Raw genomic sequence first — 12,000 nt, 5'->3', positions numbered from 1 at the left:
TCTCCTACCCCATACACAGAATAACAGAAAAATCTGTGTTTTGTTTCTCAAGGTATAGAAGAGAGATTTTTTTTTTTTTTTGAATATGCTTTCAAATCCTTGGAGACTTTATAATTTATCAAGAAAGACACACTCTTACTAATGAAAGGTTACTGACCTTCATGAACGTGACAGTTCAATTACAGTCCTTTCATATGCAGAGCAGCGTTGATAAAGGATTTGGGGAATGTGACTAGCATAGCAAAAAAAGACAAATGTCTAGGAAATTATTATTAGTTTTTTAAAAAATTTTTAATTGCGAGGCAGGAATAATAAATAAGATTTGCTCAGGTAGGAGAACCTTTTCTTCTTGGGCGCCAGCAGCCCATTAGATTTGCTTCAATGACTATGCTGGCTCTTTCTTTCTTTTTCCTTCTTAATATTTCTGCCTTTTAATCCTCTGAACCGCTAAACCTAACAAATCAGCAAGCCCTTGGGGTTCTGAAATCAGGGTTTCAGTTTTTCCCCCTGCTATCCCTTTGACTGGCAGGGGAAGCTGGAACGTGTCTTAATGTTATTTTAAGTGTTTGACTACTATTTAGATGCAGAAAGGTGGAGAGTTATAACTCAGAGTGTTACATTTCGCTCAGCCACCCACATACATGAACCCGAGCCCAAGCTCACAGGAGGCAGGCCCCCCTCCAGGACAGCAAATAGCTCCGCCTGATTCTGGCTAGACTTGCTGGAGCCAGCCTTCGCCAAACTTGGGCGACACCTGCGAGCTGCTGTTTGCTTAGCTCCTCCAGGTGTGGGAAGGAAAATCAGGTTGCCACTTTGTAAATCAGCAGAGAGTGTCCCCCAGCCAGAGATCTCTGGAATACGCCAGAACCAGTTTCACTCCTGCCCAGCCCTCCTCACAACTGCTTGTAAAGAGATTCTCCTCTGACAATAAATTTTTCATTAAAAATAGGACAACATTTAAAATTCTTCTTGGGATATAACCAATGTAAATATTTTAAATAATTTTGAAATGTACTCATTATTTTCATTTTTAACACTTTACCTTGGAAGTTAACATCAGCCACGTATGTGTGTGGAATGAGTTGTTGAATGGTAAACCTGAAGAGATGGTAAACCAAAGAGAACATACGTGTCCCCAACACCCAGCACACTTCCTGGCACGTAGTGATCATTTGACCTTTGTTGAATGAACCCCTTTTCCTATGCCATTTCTTTCCCACTCCTTGGTGTTTGGATAAGCAATATGATCTAATTATCAATTATTCCTTTAAGAAATTTATCTGCTTTAATTTGCTCTTATAGGTTCCTCCTCCTTCTACCATTCCTGAGCTAAGCATTTGGCTTTAATTTACTTTCAAACCTGTCCCATCTTTGAGCATAAATCTACTACAGAGGGTTTTGTTTGTTTGTTTTGTTTTGTTTTGTTTTTAGTGAGAGAGAGAGAGAGAGAGAGGATGTGAGCCCAAGCTGGGGGTGGGGGCAGAGGGAGAGATAGAGAATCTTAAGCGAGCACCCCACTGAGCATGGAGCCCAGTGCCGGGCCTGATCTCACAACACTGAGATCATGACCTGAGCCGAAATCAAGAGTCTGACAATTAACTGACTGAGCCACCCAGGCACCCCGAGAAGGCATTTTTTTTTTTTAAAGATTTTTTATTTATTTGACAGAGAGATCACAAGTAGGCAGAGAGGCAGGCAGATAGAAATGGGGAAGCAGGCTCCCTGCTGAGCAGAGAACCCAACATGGGGCTCGATCCCAGGACCCTGAGATCATGACCTGAGCTGAAGGCAAAGGCTTAACCCTCTGAGCCACCCAGGCGCCCCCAGAAGGCATTTTTTTAAGGGAAAGAATTTGAATAAGTCAAAATAGGAGAACGGATATAAGCATCAGGTCTGTGTCTTCCTAAAACTGAAGAAGAATAAACCTTCTCGGTTAGACATTCATGTGTGAAATCATACCTGACCAGTAGGAAACTTTCCAACAGGCAATGAAAGACACCCAAGATGGGGCTGTCGAGTGTAGCATTAACTCTGTTCCTCTACGTCTACCGCTCTTGAGCAACATTGTGGAATGCTTTCTCAGACCTCTTTGTAAATCAGTATGTTGGGAGTTTGCACAGAATGTTATTCAAATAAAATCATCTCAAAGTACTATTTTCTTCTGTCGGAATATCCCATTTCAAAAAAGATTTATCATTTAAATACAGTGCCCTAAGAAATTGAAGTATTTGGGGAATATAAATTTAAAGACAACTGGTAGCCAAAGGCATAGATAAGCCAGGGCAAATATTTTAGTATGTGTCTCTTCCAGTTTTTAGGTTGTCCCATGGATAAATTGACTTATTTTTTTATTAATTATTTTTATTGACATATAATTTATTATCTGCCTCAGGGGTACAGGTCTGCAAATCATCAGGCTTACACACTTCACAGCACTCACCATAGCACATACCCTCCCCAGTGTCCATCAACCAGCCACCCTCTCCACACCCCCCCACTCCCCAGTATAGGAAAGGATGAGATAAGGAATGCTGTCTCACACACACACACACACACACACACACACACGTGAACACACATATGCACACACAAATACACATACTTTCTATACTAAGAAATATGTTAGATAACAAGGTAATTAACAGTTTGACAGTAAAATCCTTTTAAATTTTGAAATAGTTTTTGCCACTTAATAAACATTAATTTAACTTAATTAAAGTTCTATATGAGCTTTATTTTTCAAACTTAATTTTTGTTTAGGTGTCTTATTCATTCTTGCATAATTCAAAGGACATAGCGGTATGTTAAAAAGTGCTCAAAAGAAATTTCTCTCAATTACTGTTGTTCTATGTTTCAGCCCTAGACACATTGACAGCTCTGAGCATAATTTTTGGAAGTTTGTCAGTTCCGGCTCAGTGCTCTGGGAAGGGGAATTTGGGAATTTGAAAATAGAAACCCAAATCAGAGTCACATGTTTTATACCTCTTGACATTATTCTTGATATCTAAATATTATTTTTAATTTGTTAATTTTTCATATCACCCAGAACCACTATTTAATTATTAACAGGCTTCCTTTGTGCAAATGCTATGTATTTTATATTCTATGGATAAAAAACATTCACATCTAGAGATGGGAAGTGGTTTGCCTGACCCCAAAATCTTTTCACGTACCCGATTTGCTGCTGTAGCCGTACATACAATTAGCGACAAGTAGCAGGGAATCTAACCCAAAGTGGCTTAAATAATAAGCAGATGTTATTATCTCGTGTAACATGTGATCCTGGGCGGGGTGGCTCTGGTGTCCAGTCATTCAGTAATTTCAGTAATTCAGAGTATCGCAGAGGATTTGGTTTCCATTGTTTTCATCTTCTGCCCTCAGTGGGTGTGTTCATTCTCCTCATAGTCTTGAGATGGCTGCTCTAGTTTCAGGCATCACGTTCATATATTTCAAAGTCAAAGCTCAAAATATGGTAAAAAAAAAAAAAAAAAAAAAAAAAAGGAAACAAAAAACCCTGTGTTTTCCTTTGGACAGCTTTTAAAAGCTAAGAACTGTTTTTCTGAAGCTCTGCAGGGATCTTACTTTCATATTTCATTAGCCAGAGCTGGGTCACCTGGTCCTTTCTAAACAGATCACTGATAAAGGAAATGAAATTACCTCAATTGATTTAGATAAATCAGACTTTATTGGTGGTAGGGGCTGTCCTTTGCTCAAGGACATGGCTACATGGGTAAAAAAAAAAAAATGTATCTCAACAAAATTTGGTTTCCTCAGCAAAGATGGGGAAGAGCATTGGTAGACAACCCATGAAGGCAGTTATAACGGGGCTATCTCATGATCACCAGGGACGGGGAGAGAAAGACAGGGAAACACTGAAAGGGGGAAGTTGGAGATGAGTGGGAAAAAAAGAGAAAAAAATAGTAATCTTGTGCATAGCAGGTGTTTGATAATTGCCAATGACAGAAAATGAATGAAATACAATTTACAACAAAGTTAATCTGACACGTATTTAATGATACGTGTTTTTCCATGACATTTCAGGCCAATAGTTTAGTAGTCCACATAAATAACTGTAATTAGTACGACTTTTTGACAGATCTTTATAGCTTTTAATCCTCTGTTGTTAATTAACTAGTTTAAGAACACACATCAATGTTCAGAGGCTCTTTTTTTTTTCACTCATCTTACAAATAGTTGAACTTTAATCATATACCCCCTGACAAGTACCAGATCGATGCCCCAGCACTTGGACTAGCCCGCCTTCCCTCCGCTCTTCCCCCTTACCTGGTCATGTCCCCTCACTTCCTCAGAGAAGTTTCCCGCTGCAGATAGAATACATCCGACTATTAGGACACATTGCTGTCTGATTCCATCAGATCTTCAGAAAGCAGAGCAGTGAAAAACTGGTATCAGATCTCTTCCAATGTTGGTTAGAAGGGAGCACCCAGAAAGCACAGTTTGAAGATTCTAAGAGGTTTCCACCATGCATAACAGAAATGCTACTAGATAATAATTGGGAAACCTGGTTTTTCTTGGGCCAAATCCTCTCATAATTAAAGGACCAAAATGAACCTTAGATGTAGAAGGAGAACCTGGGAATAACTGGTGAGGAGTAGGGTTCCTTCCAGCTCTACCTTCAGTGATTCCTGTTTGCAATTTTGCCTTAGGCCAGAACAGTTTAATGCAATTATGAGCAGACACATAGAAATTGTATTAGAGGTAATTTCACATATTACTAGGAACATTGATTTTAATTAGTTAAATAGCATCCTAGAAATTTAGGTAACTTTCTGTATTTTCATGCTGCCAATAAAGGGCTCTAGTCTAGTAATGGGCTCCATCAACTCTTACATAATCTAAATGTGCACTAGCTTCTTGAGAAAAGGTAAAGTGCTCTATGTGATATTCTTGTTTTCTTTTTGGAGCCCTCATCCCAAATTTGAGGAATTTCATTTTATTTTATTTTTTTAAAGATTCTATTTATTTATTTGACAGAGAGAGAGATCACAAGTAGGCAGAGAGGCAGGCAGAGAGAGAGAGGGAAGCAGGCTCCCTGCTGAGCAGAGAGCCCGATGCGGGGCTTAATCCCAGGACCCTGAGATCATGACCTGAGCCGAAGGCAGAGGCTTTAGCCCACTGAGCCACCCAGGTGCCCCAAATTTAAAGAATTTTAAGCCAGTCCAAAGAAAGCTAAGATCAAATGTGATGATGTTTTTTATTATTATTATTATGATTATTATTATTTTTCTATTGGTGGCATAAGGTAGAGGCATCTGCCTCTACCTCCAAGAGGGCTACTGGGACCATGGGCTTCTTTCCCAGAGATACACTGGACAGTTTTTTTTTTTTTTTTTTTTTTTTTTACACTGGACAGTTTTAACACCCAGAATCAGAGCCTGATTCTGCCAGCAATTCCACCTATCTTCTTGTCCTATTATTTCCCTGGGGGAACCGAGGAAAGTGGGAATCCTGGAGTCACAGATTTCTTTTTGATGCTCTGCTCTCACTTTAGCAGGAAGAATCTGAGGTGAGAATTCTAGGCTTCCTCCAAGGAAGAGCTCAAAAACGGTCATCTGCCTTCTTGAGTCCCATGAGCCCATTTGAGCTGTCACAGAGCAGACTGGGAACAATTACTCCAGAGTTCCACTTTCAACACCAGAACACATGCGCTTATCCGATATACTGTTCCAAATGCCAAGCTTTCCAGAAGGAGAGTCATATCCTTCCTGTCTCCACTCAGCCCTGACCTTCTCAAACCTATGCATATTGTAAGGCCTCTTTTGCCAGGATCTTCCTCTGTCCTGAGCTGTTCTCAAGCACCAGATTTTACATTTATCTACTTTGCTGATGCATAGGAACTGCGAGGCACATAAATTTCTCTGGGAAGGTTAAGCCCAAGAGCATAATTTCTCCTTTCTTTATGCTTGTCTACTCTTCAGAACAGGTGTTATTACCAAACATAGTTTCAAGGGTGGAAAATCTGAAAGGATGAAATAATCGTAACATCTTGGGGAAAAAACTGTTCAAGAAGGAAAGGGAGATATGTTAGTAAATATTTGTTAACTTTCACACATTTTACTGACTGTTGTTAGAAATATTTTGCTTCATCTTGCTTGATTGTCATAAAATATGCACTCTAATTGTAGGAGATATGCTTACTCTATCCAACCTCAGGGTACGCTTTGCAAAATTAATTAGAAACTGGCTAGTGTGACTTGGTGAGACTTGGTCGTATTTGCTGAACTTGAGATGGGAAATTTTCTTTTGTTTCTTTTAAGCAAGATTCAGGTGGTTCAATAAATGCCACTTAACTGGGGCAGACTTGATCAGGGAAGTTGCTGAATTGGGAAACCAATTAAGTCTAATGATAATTAGCATGTGCTGCTGTTTAATTGGGATAGGTGGTCCATTGAGTTGGTAACACTAGAGGTAATTAAATGATGCTCTTGGAGGATAAGAGATAGAGTCTTCTTGATGCTTTAAAGACTGAAGGCAATTTATTTCTTGTCTCGATCATGCTTTTGCTGGTTGAGCAAAAACTCAATTTCCAAATGATGCCTCCGAAAGTTCTGATTTGAAAGCTCCTTATTTGTGTGTGTGTGTGTGCATGCACACACAATCTTCTCTCTCTCCCTCTCTCAGTGGACTGTAAAGGAATGAAGAATTATGCATTTTTTCAAATGCAAAGAACGAGACAGAGTTGGAGGGATTCCTTCAGAGTCACCACCATTTGGTGACTGGACACAGATAAGAACATGGGACTTCAGTATTTGACCCTGGTGATTCAGCACGGGGGTGTTCATCACTTGACCGTCAGGTTCAGAGAGGCTCAGCAGAGCAGTGGGAAGAGCATACCTGGGAGCCCAGGTACTTGTTCACAGCTCTGCTGCTGCCACACAGAGATAAGACACTTTGCCTCTCTGGGCTTTCAGGCACCTCTTTTATTAAATAAAGGTGTGGGACTGAATAGTCACGGAGACCCCTTCCAGCTGTAAAAACAAAAGTACCTCAATTCAGTTGCCTTATTTAAAAATTGTTACTGGGGGAAAAATGTCTTCATTGTTAGCATGTATAAAGCCTTTCATTATTAAGCCAGATCACTGGCAAAAAGGAATAATCATCTCTGGCTCCACGTTAAAAAAATATTATTATACAAGATGTAGCTGGCTGCTTTTTGTAAGATTGGGAGGGTGGTGGGGTGGGGGTTCATGGAAGGATTTTGGTCTGTGCTGTGAATAGAGCATACATCTAGGGTGAGAATGAAAGAGATACTCCTGAGTCTGGACAGCCTGAAAAATACATGGACATGAAATAGCAAAGGAAAGTAGAAGAGAAGGAGATTATTGGGCTCTATGAAAGAGAGAAGAATGGGTAAGGCAATGATGGCTAGGGCAAGGCAGTCACATAAGGTCGGGCACAGCATTTGGGAAGGCAGGAATGGGAAAATCAGGTTCCGTGGGCAGGTGTATTCTAATAGTCATGACCAGACAGAATAGTAGTCGTTGGCGTGGTCTGTTCTGCATTGTGTGGACTTAGATATGAATTTAAGATTTCAGATCAAAAACGAGTCTCATCTATATTTTTCCTATAAGAGTCAGCAAGATATCAATCGTCTGGACCAAGATACTCAATCATAATAGAAATGTGAGCATCCAGGCTCCCCTAGCTCCTTTTTCCCTTCCTTTCTTAATTCGTCTCCTTAGGCTCATCGTTGCACATTCCCTCAAAGTAATACCGCCATCAATTCTAGATCAGTGATGACTCATGATTATACTCGGAATACTAACTAAATTTGCAGAGTCCTGTACTTTCTTTTGAACTTGCAAACTGCTCTAAATGCCTCATTGATCTGCTAACTGTAAATTCTGTCTAAATATTTATTTTTAAGTCACAGTGTGGAGAGAAATATCATAGAAAGAGATGTAAACACATAGCTCGACATAGAGATGAGGATATAATCATCTCATATTTGGAAATAAAATGATATGCATCTGAAAATGTGTTTACTTTAAAACTGTATTTTGCTTCACCTCGTAGTCACCTCCCAGTTTCAAGCTAGTGCAAGGGCACGCTGAGGCTACTTTACTCTCTATTCCTATTTGTGCTAGGTTTTCACAGGCAAACTTGTAAAAAATCAGCAAACCATTGCCCACCACAGTTTGGGAGAATGCGTGTTATTTACTGAAGAAGACACCTGCAAACACATGGAAATTGCCAGTGGACTTCTTCAAGTTCAGAAGTCACTGTCTTTGTGGAGGAATTACTGACGGTGCTGTATCCAGTAGGAATCTGGGGACATTGGCCCTAAGCTGCAGTGACCTGAGTCCCAAGCTCCATTGCAATTTGCTACTTCCTCTTTGTGTGTCTCATAAATATACAGTCTACTTCCGGTGTTCGCTGAGCTTCATTAATTATAATTTTATTACTGGTGTGGTCCTTGAAGAGAGAGACTTTCAGTGGATAGACTTTGTGAACATTTCCTTTCTTGAGAAAAAAACCTGCTCCGTCTGGAATTAGGGGCCTGAGTATAAGTAAAACAATATTCTCTCCTTTAAGTGTGTTCTCAATGTCATGTGGGAAGTGCACTCAGGCACACAGGGACCAGAACTTTGGGGCAACTGCGTCGACTCTCCAGCCAAGCTCCCTTCGCCGGGGGGACAGAATAGTTCACTGCAACTCCAGCTTCAATGACCTTTAGACTCGGAATGCTTTACCGCTTGATTAAAAATGTGCTCATGCTTAAAGGCAGATTGCTGATGGGGTTTATAATAAGGAACAAACACACAGAGATTTATTAGAGGTACTTTATGTAACCATTTTTCGGAAATATGACTTTGTTTGAGAAGTTACTAGAGGCCAGAATGACAACTGCTCTAAGTCTCTGGTAACTTCTCAGAATCCGTTCATGTGGAAATCACGTTGCACCTGAGCAAATATTGAAGGGTGTAGCCAAAGGAAGGACTCACTTTAATTCGGCAACCACAAATATTACAATAGCTCACGCACATATTTTAGGATAACACTTTTTTCTTATGTGAAATCATTTGGCATGAAATTGCAGGATGAATTTCGGTGCTGTGGATAACCCGAGTCTTTCTTTCCCAGATACACCCCCAGGAGAATTAGAATATAAGTGCTCGCAGGAAAACAAATGGGAAACAGAGCTCATCTCATGTCTTGCCACCTATTAGCATTAGTGGGGTCATTTTACAACATGATGATGGATGGAGAAACACTATCTAGAAATTGATAAAAGCGCTCCAAATCTGACTATAAAAATAGATGATGATCATAAAACAGAGCCAATATTTAAAGATTGATCACAGTAGTCATAGTTGCCCATATTGAGTGTTTAATGTTCTGGGCACTCTCTAAAAGCTGTATATGGTTTCCACCATGTAATCTTCACAATTCTTCTACGAGACAAACCCAGTTATTATCCCATTGTACCACTAAGGAAACTGAGCCACAGAGAGAGGAAGTATCTTATTTCATGCCATACAGACAACATGGTAGAACTAGGAGCCAAACTGAAGTGGTCTGATTCCGCAGAGCTTTCTCTGAGGACATCCATGACACAAATTCCTTAGATGTACTTGAGTTAAACATGAAAGTGGCCTTTATTGACCAGTGTTGGTCAAGCAGTCAGTAGGAAATAATCCCAAGTCCTCCCTGAGTGTGAAGACCGCCCAAATGAACCACTAACTCTTCTGTTTTGCAAAGAATACCATAGAGGGTAAAAACAAACTTTTGGAGCCCAAGACACCAGAAATACACATTTGGCAAGCTATCTAACTTTATGCGTATTTCCACATCAAATACCTATTTGATTCCCTGCTTTCAGTTCCCCAGAAATGGAATTTCTGGATCACATGCTAATTCTACATTTAGCCAGTTTTTCTTTCTCCCTCCCTTCCTTCCTCTTTCTTTTTTTTTCTTTCTTTTTTTTCTTTCAACTGCCATGCTGTTTTCCATAGCACCTGCACCATTCTCCGTTCCCACCAGCAATGCACAAGGGTTTCAGTGTCTCCATGTCCTCACCAACATTTATCAGTTATTGTTGGTTTTTATTATTGTTATTTTAATAATAGATATCCTAATGAATATAAAGGGGTGTGTCATTTGGGTTTTCATTTTCATTTCCCTAATGATTAGTGATGTTGAACATGTTTTCTTGTGATTGTTTGCCATTTGTATATCTCCTTTGGAGAAGTATTCAAGACCTTTGCTCATTCTTAAATCAGGTTGTTTGTTTTTAGTTACTGTTGTCATGGAGTTGTAGAAATTCTTTATATTCTGGATATTAACACCTTATTAAATATATGATACATAAAGAGTTTCTTCCATTCTAAGAGTTGACTTTTTACTATGTTGACAGCATCCTTTAATGTACAATTGTACAATGTGCAGGAAATCACTGTCAAGTCCAGTATCATGAAGTTTTTTTCATATATTTTCTTTGAAGAATTACAGAGTTTTAGCTCTTACATTTGATCTTTGACCCATTTTGATTTATTTTTTTAATATGGTATAAAATTAAGGTCCAATTTCATTCTTTTGCATGTGGATATCCAGTTTTCCCAAAGACATTTGTTGAAAAGACTATCTTTTCCCTTTAAAACAGGCACTCGTGTTGAGAATTATTTGACTTTATATGTGAGGGTTTGTTTCTGGGCTCTATTCTATTCTGCTGGTCTATGTCTATTTTTATGACACTAACATACTGTTTTAATTACTATAGCTTATTGTAAGTTTTTTGGGTTTTTTTTAAGATTTCATTTATTTATTTGACAGACAGAGATCACAAGTAGGCAGAGAGGCAGGCAGAGAGAGAGGAAGGGAAGCAGGCTCCCCGCTTCAGCAGGGAGCTCAATGTGGGGCTTGATCCCGGGACCGTGGGATCATGACCTGAGCCTAAGGCAGAGGCTTTAAACTCACTGAGCCACCCAGGTGCCCCTTATTGTAAGTTTTGAAAAGAACAAATATGAGCGAACTTGCTCTTCTTTTTTAAGACTGTCTTGGCTATGAATTTTAAGATGGTTTTTCTATGTCCTTGAAAAATGAAGTTTGGATTTGATATGCACTGCACCGGGTACTATCAGTATCTTAAACATACTAAGCCTTTGAATCCATGAACATGGGATGTCTTTCCATTTATTTGTGCCTTTTAATTTCTTTCGAAATCATTGTATAGTTTTCAGTGTACAAGTCTTTTACAACCTTTGTTAAATTTATTCCTAAGCATTTTATTCTTCTAGATGCTATTGTAAGTTGGATTGTTTTCTTAATTTCCCTTTTGGATCATTTATTATTATAGTATAGAAATGCTACTAATTTGGAGATATTGATTTTTTTACCACAAAACTTTGAATTCATTTATTAATTCTAACAGTTACATGAGGAGTGGAATCTTTAAAGTTCTCTATATTGCTAGTGAGCAGAGATAATTTTGCTACTTCCCATATAATTTGAATGCCTTTTATCTTTGTTTTTCTTGCCTAACTGCTCTGGCTAGGACTTCCAGTACTGTGTTGAATAGAAGTAGTTAAAGTGGGCATCTTTGTCTTTTTTTCTGGTCTTCTAAAAAAAAGAAAACAACTTTCAGTCTTCTGAGTATGGTATTAGTTATGGGTTTTTTATATATCACTTTTAGTATGTTGAGGTAATTTGCTTCTGTTCTTACTCTGTTGAGTGTATTTGTTATGAAAGGGTGTTAAATTTTGTCAATGGCTTTTCTTTATCCATGGAGATCATCATATGTTTTTTGTCTTCCATTCTGTTAATGTGATAATGTGTTAAGTGTGTTAATTGTTTTCCATATGTTGAACTATCCTTGCATTCTAGAAATAAATCCCACTTGGTCAGACCATATAATCTAATATGCAGTTGAATTTGGTTTGCTAGTATTTGTTGAGGATTTTGTACATTAATATTCATCAGGGATATTGGTCTGTAGTTTTCTTTTTTGTAGTATCTTTGATTTTGGTATCAGGGTAATGC

The sequence above is a fragment of the Enhydra lutris genome, unplaced genomic scaffold, assembly GCF_002288905.1.
Source record: "Enhydra lutris kenyoni isolate GAN:26980312 unplaced genomic scaffold, ASM228890v2 scaffoldscaffold48, whole genome shotgun sequence".
NCBI lineage: Eukaryota > Metazoa > Chordata > Mammalia > Carnivora > Mustelidae > Enhydra > Enhydra lutris.
The sequence above is the reverse complement of the archived record's forward strand: the minus strand, read 5'-3'. Positions refer to the sequence as shown.